The sequence below is a fragment of the Triturus cristatus genome, chromosome 6 (genome assembly GCF_964204655.1).
Source record: "Triturus cristatus chromosome 6, aTriCri1.1, whole genome shotgun sequence".
NCBI lineage: Eukaryota > Metazoa > Chordata > Amphibia > Caudata > Salamandridae > Triturus > Triturus cristatus.
The window spans coordinates 611,852,154-611,872,874 of NC_140589.1; the positions used below are offsets into that span (position 1 = coordinate 611,852,154).

Below are 20,721 nucleotides of genomic sequence, written 5' to 3' on the forward strand. Positions count from 1 at the left end.
TTCATTTTCATCCAGTAAGAAAACTTTCCCATATATCTTAAAATTTAGACATTTAGTTTGTTTATTTTATATATTACATTTTCATAGACCAGCATAAAAAAAGTCTGAGTTTTGCATCACATGCTGGTATTCTTGACATCTTCCATAGCCTCAGTATACCCACTTTTACCACTGCAAGCAATGTTGCAAACCATCTCTGCCTTGCAGCAATCAGTTTTATCAGTTTATCTTTGTATAGTATTCCAGACCTTAATTCAGTATTGTGTAAGTTTGTCACATTCCCTCCATTTGGACACAGTGTTACAGCCGGGCAGTGTACTTTTCCAAAATTGGGAAGTGCGGATTAAATTAACAGATTGTAGTTGGCGAGGTAAACAATGATATCTATGTAGGTTCTTGAAGTAGTTTAGTTGTACGCGCTGTATTCCCTTAACCCTTTTGCAGTGCATATGGATTAAGTATTCCAATTAATCTTTTAAATACTTTTATAGATAATCTTTTTCCTACCATATTTTGAGATGCGTGGTTGTGTGTTGTGAAAACCTGATGTTTATTCTGTTTAAACCAAAAAACATTCACATGTAGGATCCCAAGGTATGCATGTATAAATGTATGTTTAACTGATTGGGCTGATTCTAGTGGTAGTGGACCTAGGAGGTGTGTGGGGGCAATTAATAAGTTGCCTATATTTCCACCATTGAACTTGTGGTAAGTCAATTCTTGACAGTTCTGCAAGTGTTAAACTTGTCATGCAGCTCATCATTCAACATCTGTTTCCTTTTAATCCTTAGCATTTCTCATGACAGAAGTGTACTGCCAATAACATCTCCATTCTTCTGAAAGGGTGAATTGACATAAATCCTTCCATGTGTCCCCACCACATTATGTGCTCTGTGGTAGGCATACCACAATGTATGTATGATAGGATTTGAGTAGTTTCCGCTTATTGAGTCCTTCGTGAGCAGTTGATACTGACCCCCTTTTTAGGGACTTGCATGTAGCCAGGGGTCATCTCCTTCCAAGTATGTTTAGGCTGCCTCAATTGCTGTACAATCCAGTACATTTCCATATGTAATAAACTGAGCCCTCCCATTTCAGTTGAAGCATGTAGTTTGGACGTTTTTAGAGTTTAACCACTGTCAGAACCCCTTTACAGAGGCCCACGGAGCAAGCTGGAGCTACTGGGCCCAACTGTGAAGGTTGAGGCCTTTTGTTCTGAATGTCTCTGGGCCTGACCTACTATGGTTACTGAGTAGCTGGGCCAAGTATTCCTTCAGCACTTGGCTCTCAGCGGTGTGGGTTCTTGGGGATGGAGTCACAGTGGGGTGAATACAGGCTCAGAACTCAAAATATGCTCAGCAGTAGCGGTAAATAGTTGTCCAGGAAAATACTTTCTATTTGAAAAGAGTATTTATATACAAACACTAAGTAAATGACATTCACAACCATACACACAGCCCCCTGAGGTCAAGGCATAGGTGGGTACCGGAGTCTAAATCTACTCTCGCTAGCTTTAGTGGTTATTCCAACAGTTGGCAATATTGAGCTCAATTAGTAGTCCAAGTATCCTACTCCTACTGTTTATTAAAGCCAAAAGTGTTTCTGCACAGAACTGCTCCCTGGAGGGCAAGTTCCCCTGGGAGCATCTGGCATACGGGGTCTCCAACTTAAAATCTGCATATAGACGATTTCCCAGTTGGTGCAGCACTGTCTCTGCTCCTCACACTTCCCTACAGGGATCTGATCTCCGGGGTCTCCCAGTGAACCTCACTTCCTCCAGTGCTCTCCACTCCCTCGCAGGGCACACTGGTCATTGCAAGCAGGCAGGTGCGGGTGCTCCAGGCTCCACTGGCAGGTGATCGGGGATTCCCTGAGTGATGTCCCTTCACCCAGCTGGGAGACTAGCAGACGTTGGCCCCAGACCTAGTCCCAGGCAGAAGTCTTGCAGAGTTTCTCCTACTCACACGGCTCGACTGGCTACTTGACAGTTTTCGGAGTCTTGAGCTCTCCATCATATAGTCCATTTCCAAGCACCAAATGTGATTTAGGATCTTGAGTCTTTGAAGATTATTTGAAGTACCCTCTCCTCTGCCCTTCCTCCAGAAAGAAGTCTGTTACTGCAGGGTAAACTCCAAATCGAATAGCACCACAACCCAGGCCATGGGAGTGACTAGAGGTATGCGCTTGGATGTCTGTTACAGTGATGTGTATCAAAAAAAGGTTACACCAGGGCCTCAACCCCCTCTCCTTGGCCCCTTCCCACTGACCTCTCTGATCAAAGAGCATCTGTTGAAGTGTACTAAAGAGCCTGGCTCTTCCACTTCCTTCAGCGTGTCCCAACTAGCTTACAGGAATGCCGCAATTCATAAATTGGTCTCTACCTCCTCTCCTCTTGTTCCTCCAGTTAGCCCTGGATCTTCCAAAATGGAACCCAGAGTTTACTATGTATTGTACCCTTCACAGTCGCACACACAACCAGCATATGCATGTAATATACATGCACTGCACAACACTATCCTTCATTTAATGTAGCATTTACAGTCACACATACACCCAGCATATGAATATAATATACACACACACTGTGCAGAAATGCATGGCCTGTGTTGTGGTGCTATCCGATTTGTAGTTGCCCCTGCTGTGGCGGTCTTCTTTCTGGAGGATGGGCAGAGAAGAGCGTACTTTAACATAAACTTCAAAGACTGACTCTGATTCACATTTGGTGTCTGGAAATGACTATAAGATGGCGAGCTCAAGACTCCCAAAACTGCCAACCGTCAAGAAGCCAGTCGAGCCGTGCGAAGAGGAGAAGCTCTGCAAGACTTTTGCTTGTGACTAGGACTGGGGCCAACGTCTGCTAGTCTCTGTTTGGGAGTGGGAAGTGCCTACTACCCAGACTGAGGTGAAGGCCCTTTTAGAACTCATGAGGTCTATCAGGAACTTTGTGGCAAACTATGAACTAGAGACCACCTCAGTCAGGGTAGTAGGCACTTCCCACTCCATCACAGACTGCATCTTGGCATCCGGCAGACAAATCTTCTAGTTCCCACTTCATGCCCAAGATAGACTACTGAGGTCTGCTCTACCTGATACTTGTTCATTTTGATGGTCATTTTTGCCTCCTTTGTCCTAAGCAACACCTTCCTAGGTGCCTCGGTAGTCCTGCCATGAATTGCTGAACATCGCAGTGCTATCCAGGTAGGCCACACACTGCTCCTTCAGCCCTGCGAGAACATGGTTCACTAGGCGCTGAAAAGTGGCAGCACCATTCTTCAACCTAAACTAATATAGCCCCTCAGGTATTGTGAATGCAGTCTTCTCCTTTGTAAATGATGCCAAGCAATCTGTAGGTACCCATTGATAAGATCCAAGCTTCTCAAATACCTTGCAGCACCTAACTGCTCCACAAGCTCATCCTCTTTTGGGATTGGATGGGCATCAGTCTTGGTTACCTCATTGAGGGCTCGGTAGTCCACATAGAACCGCAAGTCAGTAGACCCTTGTTTTGCTACTAGCACCACAGGACTAGATCACAGACTTTGATTTCTCTCAATAACCCCCCAGGTCGAACATGTTGGCAACTTCCACCTTAATGTATCCCTGAACCAGGCCAGACATTCTGTACATTTTGCCCTTCACTGGCAGGCTGTCTCCTGTATCTGTCATGCACCCAAACAGGTGTCAACCCTGGAGTCAGCGAGAAGAGGTTGACAAATGGTCCCAACATCTCCCTACATTCTCCTCTGCTGCTCGGGCTTTAACTCTGGCTAGCTGAACCCCTTCCACAGTGCCACCCTTCATGTTTTTATGCAGTAGGCCAGGAAAGAGGCTCACAGGCTTCCTCTTCCAACTCTGCTATAGCAATGATAATCATTATGTAATCTATCTGGAGGTAAGGCTTCCGTCTGTTCACATGGAACAACCTTTTAAGTTGCCTTGTGGCACCTGTTCCCACCAAGTACTTAACCTTAGTTCTTCTGAACTACCTTATATGGTCCACACCATTTGTTCTCCAAAGCCCTGGACCAAATAGGCTTTAGTACTAACACCTCCTTTTGGATGATGTCTGTTCCTATGCCTATCTGCACCATTATATTAAACAGATACCTTCATTCCACCGAATCAAAAGCTTTCTCCACATGTAGGGATACAGCTTTTTCATACTTTTTATCATTCTGTACTTGCCATAATATGTGACCCTGTCCTTCGATGTGAAGGAATTATTAGGAACAAACTGGGCATGTGACAGGTGTATCTAACTACCAACCATCCTTTTGTACCCATTTGCTAATTTTTAGCCGATATCTATTTTTTGTGTACATTTAACAATACAGGTCTGTAGCTGCTGCATTGTATTTGTTCGTTATTTAAGTTTAATGTTAGCGATATATAGGCTCTTACTCAATGATTACATTCTTAGATGTTTTTTAAAAAACCTTTCTTAATAATGTTAGTTTTTTTAGGCTTGTTAATCTTGTAAAACTAATGGCAACCAATCTTCTCCTGGGGCCATACTAGCTGCCAACTCATCTGCTGCTTTCTCCATTTTCTCCTCAGATATTTCATCTATCGTATAGTCTTTTAGGCTCAGATTCCTTAACTTAGAATTACCCCTAGGCATCGGACAGAATCTGGAAGTTTTGTGATCGTTACTCCTGCACGCAGGTAGGTGGCACTGTTCTGCTCTGCGTTATTTAGGCACCGAAAGTAACATGTGCGGTACCTATATGGGCGCCATCTCGGCGCTCTGACGTCAATTCCTTTCCACACCAGAGAGCGATGATCAGGCCTGAGCTACCCCTCTGTCCCTTTTTGACTGTCATTTTTGACATTTTCTTGACCTTTTTTTAAAGATTTTTATCTTAGTGTTAAAATATGTCACACAAGAAACCATCTGTTTTCAAACTATGTGGGATGTGTCACAGGCAAATGTCAGTGACACATCCCTACTTGTGGTGCTTGAAGCAGGATCACATTTCCAAGACCTGCGAGGACTGCCGCGCCATGCACCTCAAGGCGCTGAGGGAGCATTCCCTAAATCTCCTCGCTGCCTGACATTGGTCGACTCCATGTCGCTCAAGGCCACGTTCGGCTGGAAAGTCCCGGCACCATTTGACAACCCGTCCCAACCTTCATTGTCACATTCCAAGTAGTCTGAAGTCTGGTAAGTCTCTCACAAGCTTAAAATGTCAAAGATGGCTTTGACTTTGCCGTATCAATCAAAGTCTTCCAATGAGACACAGGAGTGTCACCACTTTAAGCCCCGCGACTCCTGATCCTTGGTCCATTTGGTGCTTCCCTGATTTTTCCGAAGCCAGAACAACCCCCTACCAACTTAATTTTATGTGGCCATATTTGGGCAGCCTGGCCCCTCGGGCACGCCTTTGTGGCCCATAGGCACGGGAGGGGCACCCACTGGATCAACGCCAGTAGGTTTGCACTCAGCACTAGTCAGGCCCTAAGGATCCTTCGCTGGATTTAGTGGAGCTGCAGCTACACCAGGACCTTCCTCGACACCGGCTCCAATATCGCGACGCTCCAAGGCTTTGCTGCCCCCATATTTTTTCCAGACTCCGACTGAGTCTGAGGGACATGCTCGTCGCGTACTCCGGCCCTGACCAGGTCCATGCTTCCCAGAGCAGAGCCAGTTCCTTATTTATTTGACAGACCTTGAGAAGGAGATAAATGGGAGGGTTTTAAGGGCAGTTATGCTTACCAGTTCCCCGAAGAACAGGACAACTGGTATGAGGAACTGTCGGAGGCCAGCGGGTTAGACACCTCATTCAACACTGTGTAGGGCTGCTGAGGTTTTAGACTTTCAGTTGCCTGTGGTAGCTTTCAAGACTAATGCCTTGAGGTGCTTCAACCAGGAGTCTCCCCCTCTGAACCCAATCTCCCTTCACTGAAGCCCTTACAGATGGTCTACTTGGAAGGGGGAGGTCCAAGCCCTACACAGGGGCTCCTTTGCATAGAATAATTGCCTGTCATTGCACCGCTCCTGGAGATCCCAGCTTCTTTACCCAGCACCACACCCCGGAGAGCTTGGTGGTCCAAGCTTCCACACTGAGAATTAACCCTGGTGTGTTCTCTACCACTTAACTGGATATGGAATCCAAGAGGCTGAACAACTTTGGTAAGAGAATGTTCTCTTCTGCCAGCCTAGTACTGCAGTTGGTGCCTCTTGGGCCATTATTCCCATTTGAAATGCGACTCTGTTATTCAAGTGGTGCCCATGGTCCTGGAGGAGGTCCGAGCCTTACTGACCCAGAATATTGCTAATGGGCGAGATGCAGCAAAGTTCACCATATGGTGTGGACTCTCTATGGCAGATTTGCTGGGCAGAGCCATTTCTTCGTCAGTGCCCTTGTGGCGCTCTGCCTGGCTAAGGACAACTGCTATTCAGGGGATATCCAGTCTTCCCTCAAAGACATGCCCTTTGATGGTTCTCACCAATATGGAGAGAAGGCGGATTCAGCGCTGGAGCGCTTTCAGGACAGCAGAGCTATGGTCAGGTCCTTGGCCTAGTCTATTACCCATTGTCATCAACCGCAATACACCTTCTGCCTCTTTCTTCCCCCTGGAAGTGGTCACCAGCCTCGCCCATATCTTCCCATCCTTTTTACAGCCGAAGACGCAGGCCTCAGACTGTGGGACAGGGGGCGGCTGCCTTAAAACCTCTTTTGTTTGCCCTTCGACCATCATGAGCAACCAGTGTGAGACAGGATACGTCATCACTTGCCCCACTGGATCGCTGGATTCTCCAGATCATCCTAAGGGGCTACTTCCCTCCCCTTTGTAAGTGGGCAGTGTTGCAGTCACAATCGGCTAACTGAGGACCATCTCTGCTTACTCTGGTACTCTTGGCTAAGGGAGCTATATAGAAGGTGCCTGCATCTGAAGTAGGTTATTTTCTCTACTTTCTGGTGGCAAAGGAGGACAGTGGACTTCGTCCTATCCTCAATCTGCACCTTCTCAACCTCTTTAGGTGCTCGGCCTATAAATTAAAATGGCTGTGGTGCGGATTGGGTAGCTATGCTGTAACTTGTGCTGGTGGGCATATTTTGTTGGTGCTCCTGTACAGTTATATAGACTTACTACAACTAAGGAAGTTGGTTCGCTCTGAACTGTAAGCGAGACGGGAAGTGAAAAAGGTTAAGGGCTACTTGATTAATGCCTGCTCCTTAATTGAAAACAGTCTGGAGTTTGCTGAATTCATATTACCCAAAACCCTGACTGTGTAATGGTAACAGACACCTGGGCCCTCAAATCTTCAGATCTTAATTTAGCAGTAGTGATCCCCCCCGCTATTCCATTCTCAGAGAAGATGGGGAGGAGGAGGAGGTGGCTTGGCCATCGTTTATAGACTTTTTCCACTGCTCAGTGGAAGCGGCCAAAGGGTCCACTCAGTGAGGTATTGAGTTTCAATCACAAACTCCATCATAGAGCGTCCTTTTGTGGCTTCTGATTTATTGCCCTCTGGGACCTAGATCTACTTTTTTTTTTTTTACTGGAAACAGGGCAGTTCATCCTTGCATAGATAAGTCTAATTGCAAAATTTTAGGTTATTTCAGTTTTTATTTGGTGGACTTAATGGATATGGGTACAGCTAGTCTCAGCGAGGTATGGACTCACTCAATTAGTCAATGCGCCTACTCATTGCACAGTGCAAAAACAGTTGATGGACAGAATGCAGAACAAGGTCATACATTCACCCCAGTATAGAGATCTGGGCCTAAATCCATCGTTTTTTGGCTCACCATGCCATTCCAGTTTGAACCCAGCCATATACAAAACAGTCTTGACCCTGTGCCTCATGGGAACAATCCAGCCCAAACTGTCATGCCAGGTCCTCCCTGGACTGGAACCAAGCATCCTAGAACTGGTTTCGGGGTTTCACCCCTCTTCAGCCAGGATAGCGTGATTCCAATGGCATGGCGAGCACGGGACCCACGTCTGGGCATACCCGTCCCACTCGGGGTGACAAATGCAAAAACAATTATTGATGGACAGAATGCAGAACAATGTCACACATTCACCCCAGTACAGAGATCTGGGCCTAAATCCTTCGTTTGTTTGCTCACCATGCCATTCCAGTTTGAACCCAGCTATATGCAAATCAGTCTTGACCCTGTGCCTCATGGGAATTGTGTGACTTTGACTCATTGCGTAGGGCACACGCTAGATGGAATCTTTTCTAACATCGTAGTGTTGAAGTTTGAGCAGACCCTCTTGCTAAGCTGGTCAGATCACCATGCTGTCGGCTTTTCATTGCCCTGGAATCCCCAGAGAGAGGCTCTGAAGAAGAAATTTTGAAGTTTGGTCTGGAAGGGCATTTCAAAGATGGCATTTTCAAATCCCCTAAACAATAAAAATGTCACTGCTCTGGAGGATGTTAGTTTGGCTGTCGAATAATTTTCAGGATGATTTTGCATGGCCTTTGACGAATTTACCCCTTTTAAGATTAGAGACTGCAATAGGGAAACACCTTTTGCCCCTTGGATCTCTGACCAACTTAAATTGTTGAGGCAAACCTGTTGTAGACAAGAATGGGTCTGATGCAGAGAATACAATCAGCAGGAAAAAATGAAATGTAAAGCTCTGAAGAGGCTGTCTTTGAAGATAATTCTAAATTCTGCACCGAGAAAATCACAAATGCTCCCGACTACTCTGGAGAGTTGTTCAAAACCATAAATACCCTGCCGTTCCTCAACACTGCTAATCACCCAGAAGGCATGCAGACTTTTTGCGATGATGTGACTTTGTTCTTTCAGTCTAAAATCCTTATCCATAATGAATTCATGGAAAAGAGGGAACAGGAATCTCCTGACCATAGAAGAGTTAGTCTGCACAAAATGTCAGTGTGAGTAAAGAGGCTAGGGGAATTCAATCCTTTCTCTTGTTTCCAACCTATGAACAGAAGAGGAAACTTTAAACTATCTCCTAAATTCCAAACCGGGATCCCCTTTTGAACCCGGTCCTCAAACTCTTTCATATGGCCGCACAAACCATTGCTGGGCTACTAAGATCCATTATCAGTAAACGCAATCTACTGTTACTGGGTGATTTCTAAAACTAAGGAAAGAGGTGGTGGTTAGACTGCTCCTAAAGAAAGCTAGTTTAGATCTGAAAGAATTGAGAAACTACTGGCCCATCTTGATGGAGGTGCTTCAACCACGAGTCACCCCTACAGAACTATTTCTCCCATTTAAGGAATCCTTGACGGACGTCTTGCTTGGGCCGGGTCCAAGCCCTGCACAGTTGCTCCTATGCACAGGACAATTACCTGCCGCTATTGCCCCAGGAGACGCATTCACCTTTAGCCTCACCCAACACCCCACCGCGGAGTGGTTGGTGGTCCAAGCCTACACTTCCTGAGTAAATCCTGGAGTATTCCCTACCACCCCACTGGATTGGGAATCCAAAAGACTGGACACCTTGGGTAAGAGTGTTTTCTTCCGCCAGCCTGGCATTGCGGTGTGTGAACACTGCATGCCTTTTGGGCCGTTACTCCCATTCCCTTTGAGATTCAGTTGTTCAGGTGCTGTCTAAGGTCCCAGCGGAGGTCTGGTCCATACTCTCCCAATATATGGCTGATGGGACAGACACAGCTAAGTTCACAAGCTGATGTGGGCTAGACACGACAGACTCACTAGGCAAAGCAGTTTTTTTGTCGGTGGCATTGCGGCGCCACACTTGGCTGAGGACTACAGGCTTCTCCAGGGATGTTTAACTTCGCTTATGGACATGCCCTTTGATGGCTCCCTTCTTTTCGGAGATAATGGCCCCCGTCAACCCCAGTCTGCCCTTCACTCTTTTCTTGGCCACGGAAGGGGCTTCCAGTCGTGTCTCTACCTGTCCAACCATTGCCTGCAAGCTACCGAGGCTGCTGCGTGACCGAAGACGTGGTACCCACACTCCCTGTGGGTCAGGCGCCCAGAGTTAAGCAGAGTCCACCTGCCCAAACCCAGGCAACCTCACCCTCCAAGCCTCTTTAGTTTACCATCTGACCATCATGGGCAACCAGTGGGCATCAGGAAACACCATCACCTACACAACTGGAGGACTCCAGATTGTCTGAGGGGACTACTCCCTCGCCCCCCCCCACCCCCCCCTTCCTCACTACCTTCCATCCATGCTGCCCACTTATGACAGGCTGACGGAGGACCATCTCTCCTTACTCGGTCTGAAAGTGGCTGCTCTCTTGGCCATGGGAGCCATACAGAGGCTGCTGCCATTAGAAGTAGGTAATGGTTGCTATTCCTGATACTTTCTGGTGCCCAAGAATGATGAAGGCCTGTGTCGTATCCTAGATCTATGCCGTCACGCTCACACAAGTCCTGAACCCGGGAGACTGGATGGTAGTGTTGGACTTGCAGGACACTCATTTCCACATCCCAGTCTGTCTGCCTGCCCAGACGTTATCTGTGGTTCACAGTAGGTCACAACCACTTTAAATTTTCTGTGCTCCCCTTTGGCCTTATCGGTGCTCCTCAGTTGTTCAAAAAGGTGATGGCGGTTTAAGCTTGGCTGCAGGAATCAGGAGTGCCAGTTTTTTCCTTATCTCGACGAGCAGGAAGTTCTCTCCTACCTCCAGACTACGGCGGACCTCCTGCACTCGCTGGGGTTCACTTCAGTGAGCCAAAGCCACACCTGATCCCTTCTCAGATGCTCCTTTCATTGAAATTGTTCTGGACACAGTGCAGTTTTAGGCCTATCCTCCTGAACATAAAGACCAGGATATTCAGCCTATCATAACCGATGTTTCCACTTCTATCCTGTGTTTCAGTGAGACTGACTCTGAGGCTGCTGGCCCTAATGGCCTCCTGCATCCTGCTTGTGACACATGCCCACTGGCATATGGTTCTCTGCAGTGGTACCTAAAGTTTCAGTGGGTGCAGGATCAGGGCAATCTCTCAGACATGAGCCAGTTCTCGAAGGGCACTACAAAAGATCTGCAGTGGTTAACAAACTGCAATTAGGTCAGTGGCAGACCCCTCTCCTTTGACAGTAGTGACAGATGCGTCACTCATGCGCTGGGGCAGCCATCTGGGAAAGGTGGAGATCAGAGGTCTCTGGTGGAATCCAGGCTCCACGTTAACCTGTTGGAGCTCCGGGTGATCGGACTGCCATTAAAAGCCTTTCTACCGTCCATCAAGGGAAGGCTAGTGCAGGCTTTCATGGACAACACCACGGCCAAGTGGTATTGCAACAAATCTGGTGCTGTGGGTTCGTGGACCCTCTGTGCCACTGGACATAGCTGAAACATCAGCACATTTTCCTGGTGGTTCAACACTGGCAGGCTCTCAAAACTCCAGGGCTATGCCTAGAATCCTTCACAGTTCTGGGGGATTTTAACTTTTATCTTGAGGTTCCCTCTGACACCGATACTTCCTTACTGGAGCAGATCATGGGAGCTGGAGACCTCAAGCAGTTGGTAGATGCCCCCACACATGATAAAGGGCACACTCTGGATGGGATATATTGTTATCACCCAGACCTAGGCTGCACTGCAGTTCTCCCTTTACTGTGGTCCGACCACAGTGCTATTCAATTTGAATTGAAGTTCCCGCGAGCCATCGAGCTATCCTAAAGCCCGCTCAGGAGATTGAAACTAGAGCATGGAAACATGTGGACAGCACTGAACTAGAAGAATCTTTGAGGAGTTCATTGCGTCCCCTCCCTTCTGGAGTGGAAGAGGCTACAGTGGCCTATATGCAATGGCTTGATGCAACCTGTAACATACTAGCCCCTGTAAAGAAGTGGACCCCTAAACTTGTCTGACCCTGAGCCCCCTGGTATTCGGACGAACTAAAAAATCAAAAACTGGCCTGCAAACGCCTGGAACGAGCTTGGCGGAGAGGCTATAAAAGTACAAATAAGGAAGCTTATAGACATAGCATTGCTATCTATAAGGAGCTAGTGTTGGACACCCAAAGAAAGTTTTTTGCGGGGCAAATTTTACAAGCTAAATCTAATTCGAAGGGCCTTTTTAAAACTAAGAAATTGGCTAATCCGAATGTCCCTAAGAGGTCAAGCATCTCTGAACTCTGCGATAAACAGACTGATTTATTTAAACAGAAGGTGGAATCCATCTTTTACCTTAGCTGACAAAAAGGAAGAAGAGCGGCCGCTTCCGGCGAAACCAGATAGCACTAGCCTTATACCGATCTTAAACCAATTTCGTCCGCTTGAGATACAAGATACGATTAAACTTTTGAGTTCCATTTGTTCTGGGGCTCCCTCTGATCCCTGTCCAGCGTCGTTTTTGAAACAAATTTCAGAGGTCATTGGGACAGCACTTACACTGCTGTTGAACGCCATATTCAGCTCAGGCATGTTTCCCAGATTGTGGAAGAAGGCATCCATACTTCCCCTACTCAAACAGACCCTTGACCCAAAAGACTCTAATAACTATAGGCCTATATCGCGACTTCCGCTTCCCGCTAAAGCCACGGAAAAAGCCATGAACTTCCAACTCAGTGCATTCCTCCAATCTAACAAAATGCTCGATCCATCCCAATATGGGTTTAGAGCAGAGCACAGCACTGAGCTAGTCCTAATTAAATCGACCGAAGAAATCAGGGAGGCCCTGGATAGAGGAGGCAACGCTATACTAATTGTTCTAGACCTGTCCGCGGCATTTGACACGGTCCATCATGAAGTTTTGATGGACCGGCTGTCCGAGGTGGGGATAAAAGGACTAGCTTGGAAACTACTACAGTATCTCAGACGGAATGCAAACTGTGGATTTGGATAGTTGCAGTTTAAAGCCTTTTTCCCTTCCATGTGGGGTGCCACAGGGCTCTTCTCTTAGCCCAACGCTTTTTAATGTGTATGTGGCCCCCCTAGCCGGAGTGATGAGATCCTTTGGTTTCCAACTTACTTCCTATGCAGATGACACCCAATAGTGTTGTCACTAAGAGAAGAGGCTGAAAAAGAAACTGGGGCACGTTTGCACGACTGTATGGTGGCCATCTCAGGATGGATGTCCACTAACTGTTTAAAACTGAACTCGAGGAAAACCGAGGTAATTAAGTACGGGAGCAATCCACATGTGTGGATACCGGACTGGTGGCCTGATGGGTTGGGAATCTGCCCGACACCCACTAAGAAAGTAAAGAATTTAGGGGTAATAGTGGACAACAAGTTTGCGCTGGGTGATCAAATAGGATGGTAATTTCGGCCTGCTTCCTAGCACTCAAAATAATTGAGAAAATTACGTTTTTTCTCACCGAAAACGGCCTCAAGCCTGTGATCACAGCCCTTATGTCACGCCTTGATTACTGCAATGGCCTATATTTGAATGCCCAAAAGCAGCATATCAACAGACTTCAAATCGCTCAGAATGCTGCGGCTAGAATGTTGTCAGGGACCCTGAAATTTGTTTCCGTTAAGGAAGAATTGAAACAACTCCACTGGCTCCCCGTGAAACAAAGAGTACGCTTCAAAGCACTATGCACCATTTTTAAGGCGCTCAATGGAGTTGGATCCAACTTCCTAAGGGGAAGAATCCAATGGTACGTCCTCAAAAGAACGCTACGCTCAATTGGTGCTAAACAAGTGCTAGTCTCCTCATTTTAAAAAAGTCAACTGGGGAGGCCTGGAGCTTTATCACCTGTGCGTCAAAGGCATGGAATTATCTCCCTTTCTATCTGAGAAACTCCACAGACCTACTTTCATTCAGGAAGGGGTTGAAAACATGGTTCTTTAACCAGTAGAATACGTATTACTCTTTCCAACAGGCGGTGGCACCAGGACACCAGAGGGGTAACCGTACGCTCTAAAAATGCAAATAATATAACTGTCTCAGCCGAAGATTCCTAGCGATCATGAATGGAATTTCCTAGCGGAGGCGGTGCAAGGTCTCTTTAAACAGTGGGGAGAGCCTTGGTTAGATCTGTTCGCCACTGCTGATAATGTGCAATGTCAGCAGTTTTTCCAAGGATGCTCTCGCTCGGAGATGTTATTCATCGCGAGTGGAGCTCCAGCCTCCTGCATGCATTTCCCGCCGATACCACTCCTGCCCACAGTTATCAAGAACATCAGGAACAACCAGGCCCTAGTCATTCTTGTGGTTTCAGATTGGTCACGGAGAGTCTGCTATCACGAGCTGTGAGCATGAGCATCGGTCCTGCGGTCAAATTGCCTCCTGGGAAGCACCTTCTGTCGCAGCAATGGGTGGGGGGTTCTGCACCCGAACCTGTCAAGGCTCCGCCTTCATGTGTGGAGATTGAGTGACCGCAGTTGATAGCTGTCAACTTTCTGCCCAAAGTTATTATCTAGGCAGCTCGGCATCTCTTCACCAAGACGGTATATGCTGACCGTTGGAGCTAGTTTGTGGCATAGTGTACAGCCAAACAGGTTGACCCTTTAGCTGCACCCCTTACCCAAGTTCTTTTGTGTATCCTTACCCTGGCCCAGCAGGCCTCTGCAATGGTCACGTTGAAGGGTTGTTTTTGCCAGATCTGTCTTCCTTCGGCTGCCATATCAGCCTTCTCTGTTCGAGTCTCCTGTTGTAAATAGGTTCCTTAAAGATTTGCAACACTCATTTCTTCCAGCTCCCTACATTGACTCAGTAGGACCTTAACTTGGTCCTTACATTTCTAATCTGTGCTCACTTGAGCCGCTTCATACCTGCCCTTTTAGGGTTCTCGCCTTTCTGTTGGCAATTACATCTGCCCAGAGGGTTAGTGAACTGCAAGCTCAGTAATCCCCGCCTCCATACGTCTTTCTTCCCACGCAAACTAGTCCTTCAGACCCGCACATCCTTCTTGCCAAAGGTAGTCACCCAGTTCCAAGTAGGCCAGTCCATCACCTTGCAAACTTTTACACTCCGCCTCATCTCTTTAAGGAAGAGAGGAGACTCCACCATCTGGACCTAGAAAGAGCTTTGTGGTTCTACCTTGACCACACAAAACCATTCTGCGTGGACAACTTTGTGGAATATGTTGCAGCCAAAAAAGGGAAAGCTTTGCAGAAACTAACCATCTCCCAATGGATTGTGTCCTGCATTAAGATCTGCTAAACATTGGCTAAGAAGCAACCCCCATAGGGTTTGCTTGCTCTTCCACTACAGAAAAGGCTGCAACCATTGCCTTGGCCTGTGGAGTTCCGGTCCTAGACATCTGCCAGGTAGCAGTGTGGGCATTGTTGTTTATGTTCACCAAGCACTACTGTCTGGACTGTCGGGCCCATCTGATGGGACACTTTGCCTGTTCGGTCCTGCAGACCTTTCTAGTAAGTTAAGTTTGCAGACCAACCTCTGGCGAGGTATTGCTAGGGTATCTATTCTAAGGCAAGGAATCTGCAGCCATTACTATTACAAGATAAACAAGTTAATTACCTTTGGTAACACCTTATCTGGTAAAGATTCTATCAAGCTGCAGATTTCCTTTCTGATCACCCATCCTCCCTGCTCTGTGACTGGATTTATTGTTACAGAACTGCTCCCTCTTCAGGGCCCTAGTTCCATACACCAGTGGTCAGTGTTCTTCATGGCTTTGCGTTTCTGGCGTAGAAATTTGCAAAAATTAAACTGACGTCCGCGTTCTAGCATGGCTCCTATTTAGGCACCACACACATCACTTCTGGATTGGACATCGCCGCACAGAGCCAAACTACGACACCTGCCGTCGTGCAGGGGTACTGCTCACTGAAATTTCTGGCTCCATTCTGAGGCCTGGGGATAATTCTACGGTAAGGAAACCGCGGCTCGATTGATTTGTTACATGCATTGAAATTGCCCAAAAATTTGAAGCTGTCAAATGTCGTACACAGAACTGTAAATGACAAGATTATATTGGGTGATAATTTTTCTGATCATATTGCCAAGTATTGTGCACTCATGTTAGCAACATTGCCAGAACAAGAATAAGAATTGGGAAACAATTTTTTTAATTTTTTATTTTTAAACATTAATTTTGTCGATGTCTGTTGAAGCAACAGATTAGATGTCAGTTGAGGAAAAGAAAAAGTGGGAAAAAGCAGGATATAAGCAAGATGAAAAATAACTATGGAGACGTACTGATGTGAGGGTTGTCTTGCCGGTTTCATTGCTACTGCAGATTGCAAGACTAATGCATGGACCTACACAGGTAGGACGTGATGGCATGGTAGATCTTTTCAAAAAGTATTGATTCAATCCTCATTTTTTACCTATTCAGAAAACGTGTGCCAAAGATGCATAGTTTGTCAACAAAACATTGGTAAAAGGACCAGCGTGAAAATTAGTAATTACGGAAAATGGCAAGGCCATTCACAAGACTGCAACGCAGGTAGATTTTGTCATGATGCCACCCTGTAATGGGTTGAAATATATATGAGTGAATGTTTGCTTATTTTCTAAAAGGATCGAAGCACATCCAACAAGATGGTGCGATGCTCTGGAAATTGTCAAATTGCTATTCCGGGAGTTGACCCTGAGGTTTGGTTAGCCATCTTCAAAAAAGACAGACAAGAGTACACATTTTACGAATAAAATCATGAACATCTAGTGCACTGCTTTGAACATTGAACTGAGGTTCGATTGTAGTTATTATCCAGAAGCATTGAGGGATGTGGAACGTATAACGGCATTATGAAGGGAAAATTAGCCAAGGTGTGCTTCGGAATCTCTGAAATGGCCATATGCTCTTCCATTGGTGTGCGTAGATGATTCTTTTGGGTAATACAGGTAAGTAGGGTATGTAAAAGGCATTTTAACTTGGTGATCTCTGTTGTTGCTGTACTTTAGCGAAGTTTCACTGAAGTACCTCGGTACATAACAAAGACAAGTGATTGTGTGATTGGGTAATAGCTGCCTTTACAAAAGGCAGCCATGTTTTTAGGTACACTTTGGCTTTGTTTTGAGTTGCGCCTTCAGATATAGGTAAGTCTTAGGTTTGCTATTTTTCCCCTCCTATTTCTACTTCATTAAGTGGTAATGGTTACGGAAAAGTATTTATACATTTCAATGCATTTAAAAAAAATGTCCGGAGTACTGAGGCACTTAAAGTGAGTTAAAAATAAATAAATATGGTAAATATAAAATACTGTAATAAACTATATTTTACAAATGAGTACCATGGTAATACCTACAATCTACCACAGTACTAAAAAAAACAAATTGAAAAATAATGTGCACTTCTCACTAAAGTGCTGTAAAAATTTATAGAAATTTATAAATGCATTCCCAACCCATTACCAATTAAAGTGGTAATAGGTAGTGAACAACAATAAAACCTACTACTTACCTATATTTAAGACCATAACCTAGAATGCAGCAGAACACAGCCAAACTGTGCTAAAAGCTAAATTGCTGAGTTCTACCTTTGGTAAGCACAGCCATTAGGCAATCTCATACTGGCCGGTCATCCTCATGTACCGCGGCTCAATATATAGTTTTTAAAACATAACTGTAAAACTAATTACACATGCTATGTCTGTTTCAATTACCACACTCCACTCTGCCAGTACACTTTACCCTATAAAACTCAATGGCACGCCACTCTACGTCACTCCACCATATTACACTCTGTTCCGGCCTGTGCAACTGCACGGTATGCCATTCCACTGTAGCTCACTTTACCACACTCTAGTTTACTCTACCTCACTCCTGAACACTCTACCTCACTCCACAACACTGTGCTCCACTGTATGCCACTAAACTGTACTCCATTCTACAGCAGTTTCACACTCTACAACATGCCATACCACTCCACATTAGGAAACTCCACTCTAGAGCACTTTAGTACACGGTATACTACGCCACTACAGTGTACTACACTCCACGGCACTCCACTATAGGAGATGCCACTCCTGACATTTTAGTCATTTCTACGCTATGCCACTCGACTAAACTGTTCAATAGTTTTGCCCGCTGTATTCCACTGCACGACACTCCAGTGTCCACTGCTCCACTCTAAAAACACACTACTGTACTCAGTAAAACTGCACTCTACAACGGTCTACTACTCCCTGTACCACAGTTCAACACCGTACTACATTGTATGCTACTTCACTGTACAACACTGCACTCTCTGCCATTCTGACACTGCTCAGCTCTGTGCCACTCAATGACCCTCCCCCCACCCCCCCCTCTCCCCCGGCACTCAACACCATGATACTACAGTTGACTATACTCCAATGTACGACACAACTACACGACTCACCACCCCACTGTACAACACGCAACTACACTCTACAATATTCTACTCTACTGTACGACACACCACGCCGCTCCACTGTACAGCACATTACTCCACAGCGCCACCCCACTCTACTCCATTGTATTCCATTCCACAATACTAGACTCAAGAGTATACTGTATGACACTGTCCTTTACTACACTCTGCAACAGTGCACTTAACACTCAAATGATGCTTAATGCTATGATTTAAAAAACCTTTTTATTAAAAAAGAAAAACCATTTAGCTTTAATGAAGTAAAAAAATCGTTAACGCTAAGTTAGTTCGGACAATCTTACCAGTTTTGAGCACCTGTCACCTCACATATGGGCATGATGGACTCCTAGAAGTCTACAGTATTGGAACGTTTCCGATTTATTGGATGTCACGTTGGAATCCAGAACATTTCATTCTGGGTCTGTTGAGCATCCGTCATTTTGTGTTGCCTGTTTTGATAACATTCAGAGTCCTGTCTGAGTATTCTACCTTAGACATTTTCTTTTGTTTAGCAATTTCCAGAGCCTTTTGCAGTTTAATGATCTATAGGAGATAGGTACCAAAGTTGCATTATTCCTCAATTGGTATCCTACAGTTCTAATTGTGGGTTTCTTGATGAAGGCGCTTGGCGCCAAAACACATGTAGATCTTATGAAAATGCAATAATAATCCAAATCGAAGTTCTCTGGCCTATAATGACATTGTGACATTAGCAGTACATCTCTAAGGTTCAAATAATCATGTTGACTAAATTTGAGCCCATTGAAGACATTAAGGCATGTGAAGATAATAAAAAACGGTTTGCACATTGATGATTTACTGTTGTGTGATTGGGTGATGGTATGAATTTTGAGTGTTCTGTTTTCAATGCATTCGTACATTGACTATCATATAATGTACAGTAGGGTTTGGAGTGGAGTTAATAATAAAATATATTTTTAAATGTGATTGTTATATATTAACATGTATGTGTATATATAGTTCAGGGGTGTCGTTTATACATGTCGTTGTAGGTACACATGCAGTACATACTCTGCCATCTAGTGTGGGACACAGAAGTATTCAAGTTGTTTTACTGTGAAGAAGTCTTTCAAGTCACGAGGTACTGTGACTCCTCTTGCTGGTAATTTGCTGGACTTCGAGTTCAAAATAGGAGATATGGAGCCAGGCATGCTTATGCAGAATGATATGGGAGTTTACCCCTAACAGCAATGTCAGCAGCATCTAACGGAGAGCACATGGTGGTGCTGGCAATCTGCTTTCCGCAGAGACAAACTTAATGTTCCTCCGGAAGATGTTGGAGAAGCTCCTTCATCTCATCCAAGTGGGCGCGGTCGTATCTCGAGAACAGTCCAATAGATTTAGCAACTATCTCTATCTCTATCTCTATCTCTATCTCATTATATTCCTTCAGCCTCACAACGAAAGGTAAAGTTCCTCTCAAGGATAATTTTAAAGTAGAACATTTATTGACTGACGCTTTTCAACCTCACGGTCTTCGTCAAAGTCACTTCCCTGCTCGGAAGCGGCTGTATTTAAGTGCTTTTCAACATAAAGGTCAAACAAAATGTATAGACATAGAAAAAAAATATATATATATATCTTTCCTAACTATAACGCGCTTAATTCAGCTAATTTGGTGTTTCCATTGAATGTATTTATTTCTCATCAGTCCCAGTTCTGCAGCATAATTATAGACGTGGTGCACCCCAAAGTAATAAAACAAAAAATCCAATAAGATTATCTGAAGTTCTTGTGTGTTGTTACTTCCAAAACTGTTTCTCTTTTTTTAATATATATTAATTAAATTACTGCAACAGTCAACGTGTTTCATTCCAGAAAGAACTTCTTCAAGGTGTATTGGTTCAAGCACAATACAATTCCTGTATATATCCAAAAGGAAAACACTTTTTTCCCGGTATAATCACATCCATATTCACATTTCACAATTTCTTCTCCATCTCTGCAACATACAGGAACACTGCAGCAGGGCAGAGTCCTGCATCCAGGTCTGCACAGTCTCCACTTCTATGCTAGGAGACTAAGCATCTGAATATACACAGGACGTCCTGGGTCTAATTCGGGGAGTCCTCCAATAAATGTATTCATTTAGCAATCCATTGGCATGCTCCTACTTGAATGACATACAAAGAACAGCAAACAGACTGAAAGGGTTCCTGTTGCTAATATATATTAAAGCAAACACAAGGAGAGGATAGACAGAGCTCTAAACTTTTCAGATACCCCCAGTCAAAGATCTGGGTTGAATCCATCATTCATTCTTTCTCACTTCGCCACCTCAGTTCAGACCCAGTTATATGCAAATCAGTCTTGACCCTGTGCCTCATGGGCTGTTAGTCCGAAACCGGTCCCAGGATGCTTGTTTCTGGTCCAGGGAAGATGGGGCTTGGCAGTTTGGGCTGGACTGTTCCCATGAGCCACAGGGTCAAGACTGATTTGCATATAGCTGTGTCTGATCTGGGGTGGCGAAGTGAGCTAAAGAACGATGATTGATTCAACCCAGATCTGTGACTGGGGTTGAGGGTCTGAAAAGTTTCAG

General features: G+C 45.2%; 1 protein-coding gene across 3 annotated transcripts in view; it reads left to right on the top strand.

Moving 5' to 3' along the window:
• The window catches only part of ZNF292 (zinc finger protein 292), a 474,880-nt gene that overhangs the window by 262,253 nt on the left and 191,906 nt on the right, over positions 1-20,721 (top strand). The window contains exon 1 of one of the 3 annotated variants that reach the window (XM_085611083.1): positions 16,177-16,274. The exons of the other annotated variants lie outside the window; for them this stretch is intronic. The gene's annotated coding sequence lies outside the window, so the exon portion shown is untranslated. Of the gene's footprint in view, positions 1-16,176; positions 16,275-20,721 lie in introns of those variants that run through there. 3 annotated transcript variants of the gene reach the window in all.